Source organism: Schistocerca gregaria, chromosome 5 (genome assembly GCF_023897955.1).
Source record: "Schistocerca gregaria isolate iqSchGreg1 chromosome 5, iqSchGreg1.2, whole genome shotgun sequence".
In the NCBI taxonomy this organism is placed as follows: Eukaryota; Metazoa; Arthropoda; class Insecta; order Orthoptera; family Acrididae; genus Schistocerca; species Schistocerca gregaria.
Genome location: NC_064924.1, coordinates 575,234,510 through 575,248,793, shown reverse-complemented (window position 1 = coordinate 575,248,793; position 14,284 = coordinate 575,234,510). Strand labels below are relative to the sequence as shown.

Here is a 14,284-nt window from a genome sequence, read left to right as displayed (position 1 = left end):
ATTTTGTGTCTCTTAAGTGTCGGTCTGCAGTAGGCCGCTGTTGGCCGAGCGACGTGCAGTGGCAATTTGGCTGCGAAGGAGTGATGCCACAGATGCTTATACACATTCAGGCAGGTGGCACTGTAGGTAGAAACATGGCCCTACACAGACGTTCTACTGTTTTCCTATTTATTCACCATGTGTGACACTGCAGTGGAGCGACGCCCACTACAAAAGACGTTTTGTTTACATTCAATTCTAGCGTATACGTCGCGAGTGCCATATGACAGGGCCTGTCTCTCGATGTCGATTTGTATTTTGTGTCTCTTAAGTGTCGGTCTGCAGTAGGCCGCTGTTGGCCGAGCGACGTGCAGTCGCCTTACATGAAGCCCCATGGGCAACGCCAGTGCCACTGTGAACAACAGCAAACTGTAGCCAGAGAGTGGAGCCGAAAGGCGCATTTCGCAGTCGAGCCACGTTATCCCACAAGCTGTGCACTAGGACAAGAAATTGCAGACCGCAAACTTTTGGTGGCCTGACGGTCGTCGCCGATCGTAAGGGCGAAACAGTCGAGAGATTTGGAGAACGGCAATGTGGACACTCCCAGCAGCAGCAGTGCGCCAAATCAATTATCTGGTCGAGGGCTGCAAGATTCAGTGTGATGAAGTGAGAATTCGGGGATAGCTCGCAAATTCAAAGCTGCCGCCTTCTTAGCTCAGAGGTAGAGCACTGGTCTCGTAAACCAGGAGTCGTGAGTTCGAACCTCACAGAAGGCACCCATTTTTATAACTTTCCTGCAACGTGCGGAGCTACCTCGAGAAATATCTATCACATGGCAGTACACTGAATGAAAGGGATGTTCTTCAACCTATGACAAGTATTCTACTGGCCTAGGAGGTTTTCTGAATGCATAGGCAGAACAGTGGTTTGTATGCATTTTGTAGTATAATTTAATTCGTTTATGAGCGTCGCTACAGTGTGCATGCTCGTTATCCATGTGAAGAGGCATAAGCAGATGCTACCATTCTGCGAGATTCCTGCAGAATGTGTACGAATTGCGTTGATATAGAGAGCAAAAGTGAGCCAAAATCGACGCCTCCGTGGCGCAATCGGCTAGCGCGTTCGGCTGTTAACCGAAAGGTTGGTGGTTCGAGCCCACCCGGAGGCGAAATCGTTTTAACCGTCACCGAGGTGATGACATACATCAGCTTTGTTAGAGATACACAGCTAGTGTGGCAATTTGGCTGCGAAGGAGTGATGCCACAGATGCTTATACACATTCAGGCAGGTGGCACTGTAGGTAAAAACATGGCCCTACACAGACGTTCTACTGTTTTCCTATTTATTCACCATGTGTGACACTGCAGTGGAGCGACGCCCACTACAAAAGACGTTTTATTTACATTCAATTTGAGCGTATACGTCGCGAGTGCCATATGACAGGGCCTGTCTCTCGATGTCGATTTGTATTTTGTGTCTCTTAAGTGTCGGTCTGCAGTAGGCCGCTGTTGGCCGAGCGACGTGCAGTCGCCTTACATGAAGCCCCATGGGCAACGCCAGTGCCACTGTGAACAACAGCAAACTGTAGCCAGAGAGTGGAGCCGAAAGGCGCATTTCGCAGTCGAGCCACGTTATCCCACAAGCTGTGCACTAGGACAAGAAATTGCAGACCGCAAACTTTTGGTGGCCTGACGGTCGTCGCCGATCGTAAGGGCGAAACAGTCGAGAGATTTGGAGAACGGCAATGTAGACACTCCCAGCAGCAGCAGTGCGCCAAATCAATTATCTGGTCGAGGGCTGCAAGATTCAGTGTGATGAAGTGAGAATTCGGGGATAGCTCGCAAACTCAAAGCTGCCGCCTTCTTAGCTCAGTGGTAGAGCACTGGTCTCGTAAACCAGGAGTCGTGAGTTCGAACCTCACAGAAGGCATCAATTTTTTTAACTTTCCTGCAACGTGCGGAGCTACCTCGAGCAATATCTATCACATGGCAGTACACTGAATGAAAGGGATGTTCTACAACCTATGTCAAGTATTGTACTGGCCTAGGAGGTTTTCTGAATGCATAGGCAGAACAGTGGTTTGTATGCATTTTGTAGTATAATGTCATTCGTTTATGAGCGTCGCTACAGTGTGCATGCACGTTATCCATGTGAAGAGGCATAAGCAGATGCTACCATTCTGCGAGATTCCTGCAGAATGTGTACGAATTGCATTGATATAGAGAGCAAAAGTGAGCCAAAGTCAACGCCTCCGTGGCGCAATCGGCTAGCGCGTTCGGCTGTTAACCGAAAGGTTGGTGGTTCGAGCTCACCCGGGGGCGAAATCGTTTTAACCGTCACCGAGGTGAGGACATACATCAACTTTGTTAGAGATACACAGCTAGTTTGGCAATTTGGCTGCGAAGGAGTGATGCCACAGATGCTTATACACATTCAGGCAGGTGGTACTGTAGGTAGAAACATGGCCCTACACAGACGTTCTACTGTTTTCCTATTTATTCACCATGTGTGACACTGCAGTGGAGCGACGCCCACTACAAAAGACGTTTTGTTTACATTCAATTCTAGCGTATACGTCGCGAGTGCCATATGACAGGGCCTGTCTCTCGATGTCGATTTGTATTTTGTGTCTCTTAAGTGTGGGTCTGCAGTAGGCCGCTGTTGGCCGAGCGACGTGCAGTCGCCTTACATGAAGCCCCATGGGCAACGCCAGTGCCACTGCGAACAACAGCAAACTGTAGCCAGAGAGTGGAGCCGAAAGGCGCATTTCGCAGTCGAGCCACGTTATCCCACAAGCTGTGCACTAGGACAAGAAATTGCAGACCGCAAACTTTTGGTGGCCTGACGGTCGTCGCCGATCGTAAGGGCGAAACTGTCGAGAGATTTGGAGAACGGCAATGTGGACACTCCCAGCAGCAGCAGTGCGCCAAATCAATTATCTGGTCGAGGGCTGCAAGATTCAGTGTGATGAAGTGAGAATTCGGGGATAGCTCGCAAATTCAAAGCTGCCGCCTTCTTAGCTCAGAGGTTTCTGGCTCTAGCTGCCGACGCGTACGGACGTGTCACCGTTGCTGCGTGTAGTCAGTGTTTCGCCAGTGTTTACCTTTGCGTTTCGGTGTTTTTGAGTTTTGTGATTTTCTTCGTGTGTAACTCGTGTTTTTTCTGCCTCCTTTGTTCTGTTTTTGTGTTTTCTACCGACGATTATTTGTTGTTTGTGGAGTTTTCGGTAATTACCGGAATCTCCCCTTGATTACTGCATACCATGGCTACAACTGTGAGGAAGAATACGCTGGTTTTTGCCTTCGCTAAGGAAACACGACGTGTTCAGCCGACTGCTCTGGAAATTCATGATTGGCTTGATCAGGTACTTGGCATAAATTCTGATATGGTGCATACCACTCAGCTAGATACTGACAACTACTGTGTTTTCGTAAAGTTTTTGGATTCCGTTTCGGTCGATAAAATTATTGGAAAATTCGGGTATCATGTCGAATTTTTGCACAGAGACGGCTCTACAAGTAAAGTGGCTATCAGGAGAGCTGATGCTCTTTATAGATCTGTGCGGGTGTTAAATTTACCTATCGAGATAGATAATGAGAAAATCAAGGTTGCCCTGTCTCAATATGGTGAGGTAAAGGATATAGTTAACGAACGTTGGTCGAAGCAATTTAAAATTCAGAGCTTCAATGGTATTCGTTCGGTAGAGATGGAAGTAAAGACGAATATCCCGTCTCATATAACTGTTGACGGGCATAAAGCACACGTGATTTATACTGGTCAAACCCCTACGTGCCATATATGCAATGAATCGGGTCATTTAAGGCAGGACTGTCCCCGTCGTGTCTTTGTACTAAAAACAAATTTAGTCCAACGCCGCAAGATGACCTTGAGCGAAGTTTTGGCAACCGATAACACGGCCAAACAGGGTGAGGGTTCGGATCCTGTACTTAGTACTGGAACTATTGCTGTTGAAGGCAGTGATTTTCCACCCCTGGTACCACGCTTCAATTGTGATTCCTCTGCCCGTGAGTTAGACGTACTAACCAAGAAACGACCACTTGAACATACAGATGATCATTCTGATGATGACACCTCCCGACAATCTCCTGCTGTACGTAAACAGAAAGCTGGCGATGAAAATCTGCATGTGCCCCAAGACGAAATGCAAGTAGATTTAATTGCAGTTTCTGATACATCTCGCTCACTGCCAGAAAATGCAACGGCAGCTGCCGACAGCGAGAAAGTAGAAGTCCCCCAAGCAGTGTCAACTTGCCCAGCTGTAAACAGTGATAATCAGCTGTTTACCGACGGTAAGTTCGCGGAAGCGGTAGAACAACAACACCGCGACACCGCAACAGCACAGCAACCGGCACCAGAGTGTAAACAAGTGAAAGTGTTTACTCCTGAACCGGAAAATAAGCAAACACCGTCGCAAGCGTCACATCAACCGAAGGTAGCATGTAAACAGCAGGCAGTGTTTACAAACCAGGTCTCTCTAGACACTGCTGCTGAAGCGGCCGCGTCGAGTGTTGCCACAACAAAATCAGGTCAGGGTTTTCAGGGCGTCCACCGCCGTACGCTAAAACCACAACCGAATCTTACTGTTTCTCGCACCCAAGCCAAACAAAAAGCGGACAAGTCGGACGTAAAATCACAGAAAAATATACGATATGAAATTGTCAGAGAAGGTGCTCCAGATGAGCCTCCTGACACACTCAATGTAGAACAGCCCCTAAGTACTAAGGCGCGGGATGACAATGGCAGACAAACTAACGTTTAGCGACCGTGTTACTAGGACTGCTACCAAGTTCTGAATGACTGTAGTTCTAAACCGGATTTCAGCATACCAAAAGTAGGACAGACTTTTTTTTTTTTTTTTTTTTTTTTTTTGACCAACTTTGTCCGTGGCCAATAGCAAGTTAGGGATGCAAGCATACTCTATCACAACGATCAATATAAATAAAATTCGAACCTCATTAAAGCTAGCTGCTCTCAAGGAATTTTTGTATGACTCTGGAACCGATATCGCTTTGCTACAGGAGGTTGTAACGACGGAATTTGTAATACCAGGATACACCGCAATTGTTAACGTATCTTGTGACACACATACAGGAACAGCGGTTCTGCTCAGGGAAGGGATTCCCGTATCTCAAGTGGAGCGGTTGGAATCTGGAAGGGCAATTAGTATTAACGTTTTAGGTACCACATTGATTAACTTATACGCGCCCTCAGGAAATAGTAATAGACAGGACAGGGCAGCATTTTATAAAGAGGAACTTATATATTTATTACGTCGAAACCCAAACAGTTTTATAATGGGCGGTGATTTTAACTGCGTGTTAAATCGTAAAGATCAACTACCACATTTTAACGGTTCTTTAGAACTTAAACGCCTAGTAATCGACCTAAAACTAAAGGACGCATGGGAACTAAAATATCCAACGAAGGTTGAATATACGTATATAACACAGACTTCGCGCAGTAGAATAGACAGAATCTATGTTTCCCAAAACTTGGAAAGATGTCTACTAAATTCAGAAATCGTACCTGTATATTTTAGTGACCACTGCAGTATGAAGGCGTGCATTAATTTAGCTCCACAGCCGATTCAGATTTTTAGGAACCAGTGGCAGCTAAATGTCTCTCTCTTAAAAGAGCAAGATTTGGCAGACGCGGTATCGGATGCGTGGACCTTATGTCTGCGATCGATCGAGAGGCACCCCACAGTATTAGACTGGTGGCTTAAGGTTGCAAAGCCGAGACTGAGAAAAGTGTGTATCAGATACAGCAGAGAAAGAGCGTGGGAGTTAAAAAACAGTATGGAATTTTATTACAGTTTGTTGCGAGACCTCTATGAACAGGCAAACGTGTCAACCATTAGATTACAAGACATCAGACACACCAAAGCGAAATTACTCGCCATTAAACGACAACAGATGGAAGGTTTAAAACTGAAGTCAAAGGCGAAGTCGGTGGTAGATGATGAAACAACATCCTTATATCATCTGCTTCGGCATGCAAAGAATAGGCGACGCACTGTTATTAGTGAACTTAAAACCCCCAATGGGACAACACTGACGTCACAGAAGGAGATTCTAAATGCAGTATACCAGTACTACTATGCATTATATTCCTCCAGCCCACCTCACGAGGGGTCTCTGCAAGAGTTTCTCAGTGTTTTATCCCCACAGTTGACAAGTTCTGAAAACGACGAAATCCTTTCTGAAGTCAGTAACGAAGAGGTTCGTGAGACAATAACCAAGTCCCCGATGAATAAATCTGCTGGACCCGACGGACTCCCTGTAGAATTTTACAGAAAGTTCTGGTTTTTAATTGGTGACACGTTTACATGCATTGTCAATGAGATTTTTAACGAGCAGACGATACCTGCAGATTTTAAAGACAGCAAAATTGTACTTCTACCGAAAAACAAAGGGACGAAAAGTTTAAACAATTACCGCCCTATTTCACTTTTAAACTCTGACTACAAAATAGTATGCAGGATTTTAAAAAAGAGACTTTCCCCTCTTACCGACAAATTAATTAGTCAACATCAGTCATGTGCAGCAAATAGAAGTATTTTTAATACGATTTCTGAATATAGAGACATCATCGCCTTAGCATCGGTTTCTAATATCAAATGTGCTTTACTTTTTATAGATTTTACTAAGGCTTTCGACTCGGTGAATCACCGCTTCCTATTTGAGGTACTGACAAAAATGGGACTCGTCCACAAAACAGTTAATGTTATAAAAAACGTTGCTACTGGTCTGAACGCTAAATTAGCTGTCAACTGTCAGCTGACGCGGCAAATTCAAATAAACCGCGGCATCCCACAGGGAAGTCCACTATCTGTGTTTTTGGTTGTTGTGTCGTTAGAGCCCTTTTTAAGAAGTGTTCATGAAAGGTTAAAGGGCATAACTATAACTGGTAGGAAAACTGTAGTGAGAGCCTATGCTGACGATGTTGGTGTCGTCATAAGAGGGCAAGATGATGTAATTCGACTAGGGGCCATTCTTCAAAACTACTGCCACGCATCGGGTGCGACAACAAACGAAAATAAAAGTACAATCCTGGGAATGCGGGGTCTTGAACGGATACAAATCGATTGGGCGAAGTCAGTTACCACACATAAAACCCTGGGGACAATCCTGACGGCATGTCCAATGAGGATGACAGCCCTCAATTGGAAAGAGGTTTTAACAAAGATTCAAGGGGGACTTATTGAGAACTCGCAACGACTTATGAACCAGGTTCAGAGGGTCAGGTTCATTAACTTATGCATTCTCTCAAAGGCATTCTATATGGCACAAGTTTTTCCCTTGCCGAAGTTGATAGCTCAGAAAATAATGTCGAGGGTTGCAAATTTCTTATGGAAGGGGGAAATCTTCAGGGTTAACCTAAGAACTGCAACTTTACATCCTAGAAATGGAGGCCTCGGACTGGTGGACATACGCAATAAAGCTTCTGCGCTTTTCATAAAAAGGTCTTTAAACATATTTCACGCCAACCCCGGCAGTATTACTACACAATTGTTTAAATGTGTCCAACCAGAAAGCCTTCAACCACCGGCAGACGTACAAAAAATTAACCCCCGACTGCGATACGTTAGGATCTTATACACAGAATTGAGCTATGTTAACGAGAAACTCAGAACTTCACTGCACATTACAGCCAGAGATATCATGAGACAAAGACAACAATATGAAGGACAAAATAAAATTGCCACGAAATATATGAGTCACAACTGGGATGCAATTTGGGAGAATATTAGTTTTAACGGGCTCAATTCAGATGTGGTAACGGCATGGTACAAAGCCGTCAATAATATTGTCAGCACCAACGAGCGGCTTTATAAAATTGGGAAAGCTGAAACCCCCTTATGTCAGAAATGTATCCTAGTTGACACTGTGATTCATAGATTTACGTGTGCTGGAAATCTCAACAATTGGCATTGGCTCAGGAAAAGTCTTGCACTACTGCAACGAACGTCACCCAATTCCATTACTCCTATGGTGCTTTTCAGACCTGAAACTAAATATTACCCGAAAACCAAAAACAATGCAATACACTGGTTAATGGGACAGTTTGTCCATTACATTATCAATAAAATAGGTGGTGACGACGAAACGGAATTCAAGCTTTTTATGCAAATGGAGTACAGCAACATTCAGCAATATGCAGACCACAGGAAAATGTATGGAAACATGTTGATCATTTTATTCGAACGAATAGGTGTTGGTTAAAGCGCACAGTCTAACACTAAATGTACTATTTTAGGGGTAATGAAGAAGTGAAGTATGAATCTACGTTCAAGATGAAGGAAATGCCTCTTCTTTTATCCATTCATGTTACGTCTGCCCCCAATAAGTGTCTCATAAATGCTCGCTGTATATTGCAGTATAATCACATGTTTCTTACTCGACTGTCTGTTGACTGAAAACTCGAATGACGGCTTTGCAATGGGATCTCACCCCCAGATGTCGTACAATCAGTGCTCCTTACCACAATAAAGAGAGCAGGCGAAAAATATACACGACTATACCCGCTTTTCTATAACAATTAAAATGCACTGAAGGAGCAATTCGGTGGGAGTGATGGTGGGGGCATCGTGGCCAGGCCTCGAGTTCTTTGACCCCTGCCCTCTTTGTCCCCGTCATGCGCCTCCTGATAGGCATCCTTATAAAAAACAATAAAAAGCGGTCCAAGGCGCCAGACTAAAGGAAAAGTGGCTAGGATACCTGGCTTTAAAAAAATGAGAAACAAAAGTGGTTAAAAAAAAAAGCCGGTAAAAAAAAAGTGGTTAAGGCGTCTGACTAGAAATCAGATTCCCTCTGGGAGCGTAGGTTCGAGTCCTACCGACTGCGTTTCGTTTTTGTGTCAACACGCGATGAGCGTCTCCAACGGAACCGTGAAATGGGCAAACACGTGGGAAACATTGCATTCGAGACGCTTGTGAATATTCCAATTGGCAAGTGAGTGTCGACAAAACACGAAGCTCCTCTGCTTCAACGTATGAGACGTAAAAGCTGCTGCAATTTGATTTTCATCGTGTGTCAGCTTTCTTCGATAGACAGTTACGAGCCCAGCGTGATGAGTTCGTAGAGAGCATTCAGAGGACGTTTAATTAGTAACAGCTCCATGCAATGATTGCCCAACAGAAAAAAAGCAAAAAAAAAAAATCTAGCTCAGTGGTAGAGCACTGGTCAAAAAAAAAAAAAAAAAAAAAGTGGTTAAGGCGTCTGACTCGAAATCAGATTCCCTCTGGGAGCGTAGGTTCGGATCCTACCGGCTGCGTGCGATTTTGCGTACAAACGAGCAGGAGGTTTCGCGCACATGTGACATGCATGGGTGAATGCCAATGCAAACCAGTGCCACCTCTCTCAGCAAGACGAAAATTTATGTTTAAAGATACTGAATTTCGCGGCGGGCTCTGCTTCCTATGGCTATCGGTTCATCTCGCACGGAAGCTAGTAATGCAGAAATCCGTCGCAGGCCCACGAGCGCACCGCCGTCATTTCCTCGCGCAGTCGCCGTGTTCGTGAGTACGCACATGTACTTGAAAGTGTTGGACAGAGCGAGCATTCATTTCTTTTTAAGTATCGCAATTGAGTCATTTGAGTGCGGCAAAAGCAGTGGTGCAGCGTGTCTTCTCGTAAGATCTCGCAGCTGCTTGGAAGTATGTCCATCGTTTAAGACGACAGAAAACTAGCGTCAGCGGTGCGTCAGTGGGGAGTCGGTGAAGTCGCCATTGGAGCCCCAAGCCAGTAATTACGACACGCAAATCACTCGCACACATTGCAGCTGTACCACCATGCTTGGCAGAGGGACAGGATAGCTGAGTCAAGCAGAGCGCAAAAAAAAAAAAAAAAAAAAAAAAAAAAAAAAAAAAAAAAAAAAAAAAAAAAGTGGTAGAGCACTGGTCTCGTAAACCAGGAGTCGTGAGTTCGAACCTCACAGAAGGAATCCATTTTTTTAACTTTCCTGCAACGTGCGGAGCTACCTCGAGCAATATCTATCACATGGCAGTACACTGAATGAAAGGGATGTTCTACAACCTATGACAAGTATTCTACTGGCCTAGGAGGTTTTCTGAATGCATAGGCAGAACAGTGGTTTGTATGCATTTAGTAGTATAATGTCATTCGTTTATGAGCGTCGCTACAGTGTGCATGCACGTTATACATGTGAAGAGGCATAAGCAGATGCTACCATTCTGCGAGATTCCTGCAGAATGTGTACGAATTGCGTTGATATAGAGAGCAAAAGTGAGCCAAAGTCGACGCCTCCGTGGCGCAATCGGCTAGCGCGTTCGGCTGTTAACCGAAAGCTTGGTGGTTCGAGCCCACCCGGGGGCGAAATCGTTTTAACAGTCACCGAGGTGAGGACATACGTCAACTTTGTTAGAGATACACAGCTAGTGTGGCAATTTGGCTGCGAAGGAGTGATGCCACAGATGCTTATACACATTCAGGCAGGTGGCACTGTAGGTAAAAACATGGTCCTACACAGACGTTCTACTGTTTTCGTATTTATTCACCATGTGTGACACTGCAGTGGAGCGACGCCCACTACAAAAGACGTTTTATTTACATTCAATTTCAGCGTATACGTCGCGAGTGCCATATGACAGGGCCTGTCTCTCGATGTCGATTTGTATTTTGTGTCTCTTAAGTGTCGGTCTGCAGTAGGCCGCTGTTGGCCGAGCGACGTGCAGTCGCCTTACATAAAGCCCCATGGGCAACGCCAGTGCCACTGTGAACAATCGCAAACTGTAGCCAGAGAGTGGAGCCGAAAGGCGCATTTCGCAGTCGAGCCACGTTATCCCACAAGCTGTGCACCAGGACAAGAAATTGCAGACCGCAACCTTTTGGTGGCCTGACGGTCGGCGCCGATCGTAAGGGCGAAACAGTCGAGAGATTTGGAGAACGGCAATGTGGACACTCCCAGCAGCAGCAGTGCGCCAAATTAATTATCTGGTCGAGGGCTGCAAGATTCAGTGTGATGAAGTGAGATTTCGGGGATAGCTCGCAAATTCAAAGCTGCCGCCTTTTTAGCTCAGTGGTAGAGCACTGGTCTCGTAAACCAGGAGTCGTGAGTTCGAACCTCACAGAAGGAATCCATTTTTTTAACTTTCCTGCAACGTGCGGAGCTACCTCGAGCAATATCTATCACATGGCAGTACACTGAATGTAAGGGATGTTCTACAACCTATGACAAGTATTCTACTGGCCTAGGAGGTTTTCTGAATGCATAGGCAGAACAGTGGTTTGTATGCATTTTGTAGTATAATGTCATTCGTTTATGAGCGTCGCTACAGTGTGCATGCACGTTATACATGTGAAGAGGCATAAGCAGATGCTACCATTCTGCGAGATTCCTGCAGAATGTGTACGAATTGCGTTGATATAGAGAGCAAAAGTGAGCCAAAGTCAACGCCTCCGTGGCGCAATCGGCTAGCGCTTTCGGCTGTTAACCGAAAGGTTGGTGGTTCGAGCGCCCCCCGGGGCGAAATCGTTTTAACCGTCACCGAGGTGAGGACATACGTCAACTATGTTAGAGATACGCAGCTAGTGTGGCAATTTGGCTGCGAAGGAGTGATGCCACAGATGCTTATACACATTCAGGCAGGTGGCACTGTAGGTAAAAACATGGCCCTACACAGACGTTCTACTGTTTTCCTATTTATTCACCATGTGTGACACTGCAGTGGAGCGACGCCCACTATAAAAAACGTTTTATATACATTCAATTTGGGCGTATACGTCGCGAGTGCCATATGACAGGGCCTGTCTCTCGATGTCGATTTGTATTTTGTGTCTCGTAAGTGTCGGTCTGCAGTAGGCCGCTGTTGGCCGAGCGACATGCTGTCGCCTTACATGAAGCCCCATGGGCAACGCCAGTGCCACTGTGAACAACAGCAAACTGTAGCCAGAGAGTGGAGCCGAAAGGCGCATTTCGCAGTCGAGCCACTTTATCCCACAAGCTGTGCGCCAGGACAAGAAATTGCAGACCGCAAACTTTTGGTGGCCTGACGGTCGTCGCCGATCGTAAGGGCGAAACAGTCGAGAGATTTGGAGAACGGCAATGTGGACACTCCCAGCAGCAGCAGTGCGCCAAATTAATTATCTGGTCGAGGGCTGCAAGATTCAGTGTGATGAAGTGAGAATTCGGGGATAGCTCGCAAATTCAAAGCTGCCGCCTTTTTAGCTCAGTGGTAGAGCACTGGTCTCGTAAACCAGGAGTCCTGAGTTCGAACCTCACAGAAGGAATCCATTTTTTTAACTTTCCTGCAACGTGCGGAGCTACCTCGAGCAATATCTATCACATGGCAGTACACTGAATGAAAGGGATGTTCTACAACCTATGACAAGTATTCTACTGGCCTAGGAGGTTTTCTGAATGCATAGGCAGAACAGTGGTTTGTATGCATTTTGTAGTATAATGTCATTCGTTTATGAGCGTCGCTACAGTGTGCATGCACGTTATCGATGTGAAGAGGCATAAGCATATGCTACCATTCTGCGAGATTCCTGCACAATGTGTACGAATTGCGTTGATATTGAGAGCAAAAGTGAGCCAAAGTCGACGCCTCCGTGGCGGAATCGGCTAGCGCTTTCTGATGTTAACCGAAAGGTTGGTGATTCGAGCCCACCCAGTGGCGCAATCGTTTTAACCGTCACCGAGGTGAGGACATACATCAACTTTGTTAGAGATACACAGCTAGTGTGGCAATTTGGCTGCGAAGGAGTGATGCCACAGATGCTTATACACATTCAGGCAGGTGGCACTGTAGGTAAAAACATGGTCCTACACAGACGTTCTACTGTTTTCCTATTTATTCACCATGTGTGACACTGCAGTGGAGCGACGCCCACTACAAAAGACGTTTTATTTACATTCAATTTGAGCGTATACGTCGCGAGTGCCATATGACAGGGCCTGTCTCTCGATGTCGATTTGTATTTTGTGTCTCTTAAGTGTCGGTCTGCAGTAGGCCGCTGTTGGCCGAGCGACGTGCAGTCGCGTTACATGAAGCCCCATGGGCAACGCCAGTGCCACTGTGAACAATCGCAAACTGTAGCCAGAGAGTGGAGCCGAAAGGCGCATTTCGCAGTCGAGCCACGTTATCCCACAAGCTGTGCGCCAGGACAAGAAATTGCAGACCGCAAACTTTTGGTGGCCTGACGGTCGGCGCCGATCGTAAGGGCGAAACAGTCGAGAGATTTGGAGAACGGCAATGTGGATACTCCCAGCAGCAGCAGTGCGCCAAATTAATTATCTGGTCGAGGGCTGCAAGATTCAGTGTGATGAAGTGAGATTTCGGGGATAGCTCGCAAATTCAAAGCTGCCGCCTTTTTAGCTCAGTGGTAGAGCACTGGTCTCGTAAACCAGGAGTCGTGAGTTCGAACCTCACAGAAGGAATCCTTTTTTTTAACTTTCCTGCAACGTGCGGAGCTACCTCGAGCAATATCTATCACATGGCAGTACACTGAATGAAAGGGATGTTCTACAACCTATGACAAGTATTCTACTGGCCTAGGAGGTTTTCTGAATGCATAGGCAGAACAGTGGTTTGTATGCATTTTGTAGTACAATGTCATTCGTTTATGAGCGTCGCTACAGTGTGCATGCACGTTATACATGTGAAGAGGCATAAGCAGATGCTACCATTCTGCGAGATTCCTGCAGAATGTGTACGAATTGCGTTGATATAGAGAGCAAAAGTGAGCCAAAGTCAACGCCTCCGTGGCGCAATCGGCTAGCGCTTTCGGCTGTTAATCGAAAAGTTGGTGGTTCGAGCCCCCCCCCCTGGGGCGAAATCGTTTTAACCGTCACCGAGGTGAGGACATACGTCAACTTTGTTAGAGATACACAGCTAGTGTGGCAATTTGGCTGCGAAGGAGTGATGCCACAGATGCTTATAGACATTCAGGCAGGTGGCACTGTAGGTAAAAACATGGCCCTACACAGGCGTTCTACTGTTTTCCTGTTTATTCACCATGTGTGACACTGCAGTGGAGCGACGCCCACTACAAAAGACGTTTTATTTACATTCAATTTCAGCGTATACGTCGCGAGTGTCATATGACAGGGCCTGTCTCTCGATGTTGATTTGTATTTTGTGTCTCTTAAGTGTCGGTCTGCAGTAGGCCGCTGTTGGCCGAGCGACGTGCAGTCGCCTTACATGAAGCCCCATGGGCAACGCCAGTGCCACTGTGAACAACAGCAAACTGTAGCCAGAGAGTGGAGCCGAAAGGCGCATTTCGCATTCGAGCCACGTTATCCCACAAGCTGTGCACCA

General features: G+C 46.1%; 8 non-coding genes across 8 annotated transcripts; all 8 read left to right on the top strand.

The window, feature by feature from the left end:
• The first annotated feature begins 683 nt into the window (after positions 1-683).
• On the top strand, positions 684-755 carry Trnat-cgu (transfer RNA threonine (anticodon CGU)). The gene has a single exon. It is a non-coding gene; the product is annotated as a tRNA-Thr (tRNA).
• Positions 756-1,073: 318 nt separating this feature from the next.
• Trnan-guu (transfer RNA asparagine (anticodon GUU)) lies at positions 1,074-1,147 on the top strand. Its single transcript has one exon. It is a non-coding gene; the product is annotated as a tRNA-Asn (tRNA).
• A 689-nt stretch (positions 1,148-1,836) lies between these two features.
• On the top strand, positions 1,837-1,908 carry Trnat-cgu (transfer RNA threonine (anticodon CGU)). Its single transcript has one exon. It is a non-coding gene; the product is annotated as a tRNA-Thr (tRNA).
• A 318-nt stretch (positions 1,909-2,226) lies between these two features.
• On the top strand, positions 2,227-2,300 carry Trnan-guu (transfer RNA asparagine (anticodon GUU)). The gene has a single exon. It is a non-coding gene; the product is annotated as a tRNA-Asn (tRNA).
• Positions 2,301-10,263: 7,963 nt separating this feature from the next.
• Trnan-guu (transfer RNA asparagine (anticodon GUU)) lies at positions 10,264-10,337 on the top strand. Its single transcript has one exon. It is a non-coding gene; the product is annotated as a tRNA-Asn (tRNA).
• A 689-nt stretch (positions 10,338-11,026) lies between these two features.
• Positions 11,027-11,098, top strand: Trnat-cgu (transfer RNA threonine (anticodon CGU)). The gene has a single exon. It is a non-coding gene; the product is annotated as a tRNA-Thr (tRNA).
• A 1,081-nt stretch (positions 11,099-12,179) lies between these two features.
• Positions 12,180-12,251, top strand: Trnat-cgu (transfer RNA threonine (anticodon CGU)). Its single transcript has one exon. It is a non-coding gene; the product is annotated as a tRNA-Thr (tRNA).
• A 1,081-nt stretch (positions 12,252-13,332) lies between these two features.
• Trnat-cgu (transfer RNA threonine (anticodon CGU)) lies at positions 13,333-13,404 on the top strand. Its single transcript has one exon. It is a non-coding gene; the product is annotated as a tRNA-Thr (tRNA).
• Positions 13,405-14,284: the final 880 nt, after the last annotated feature.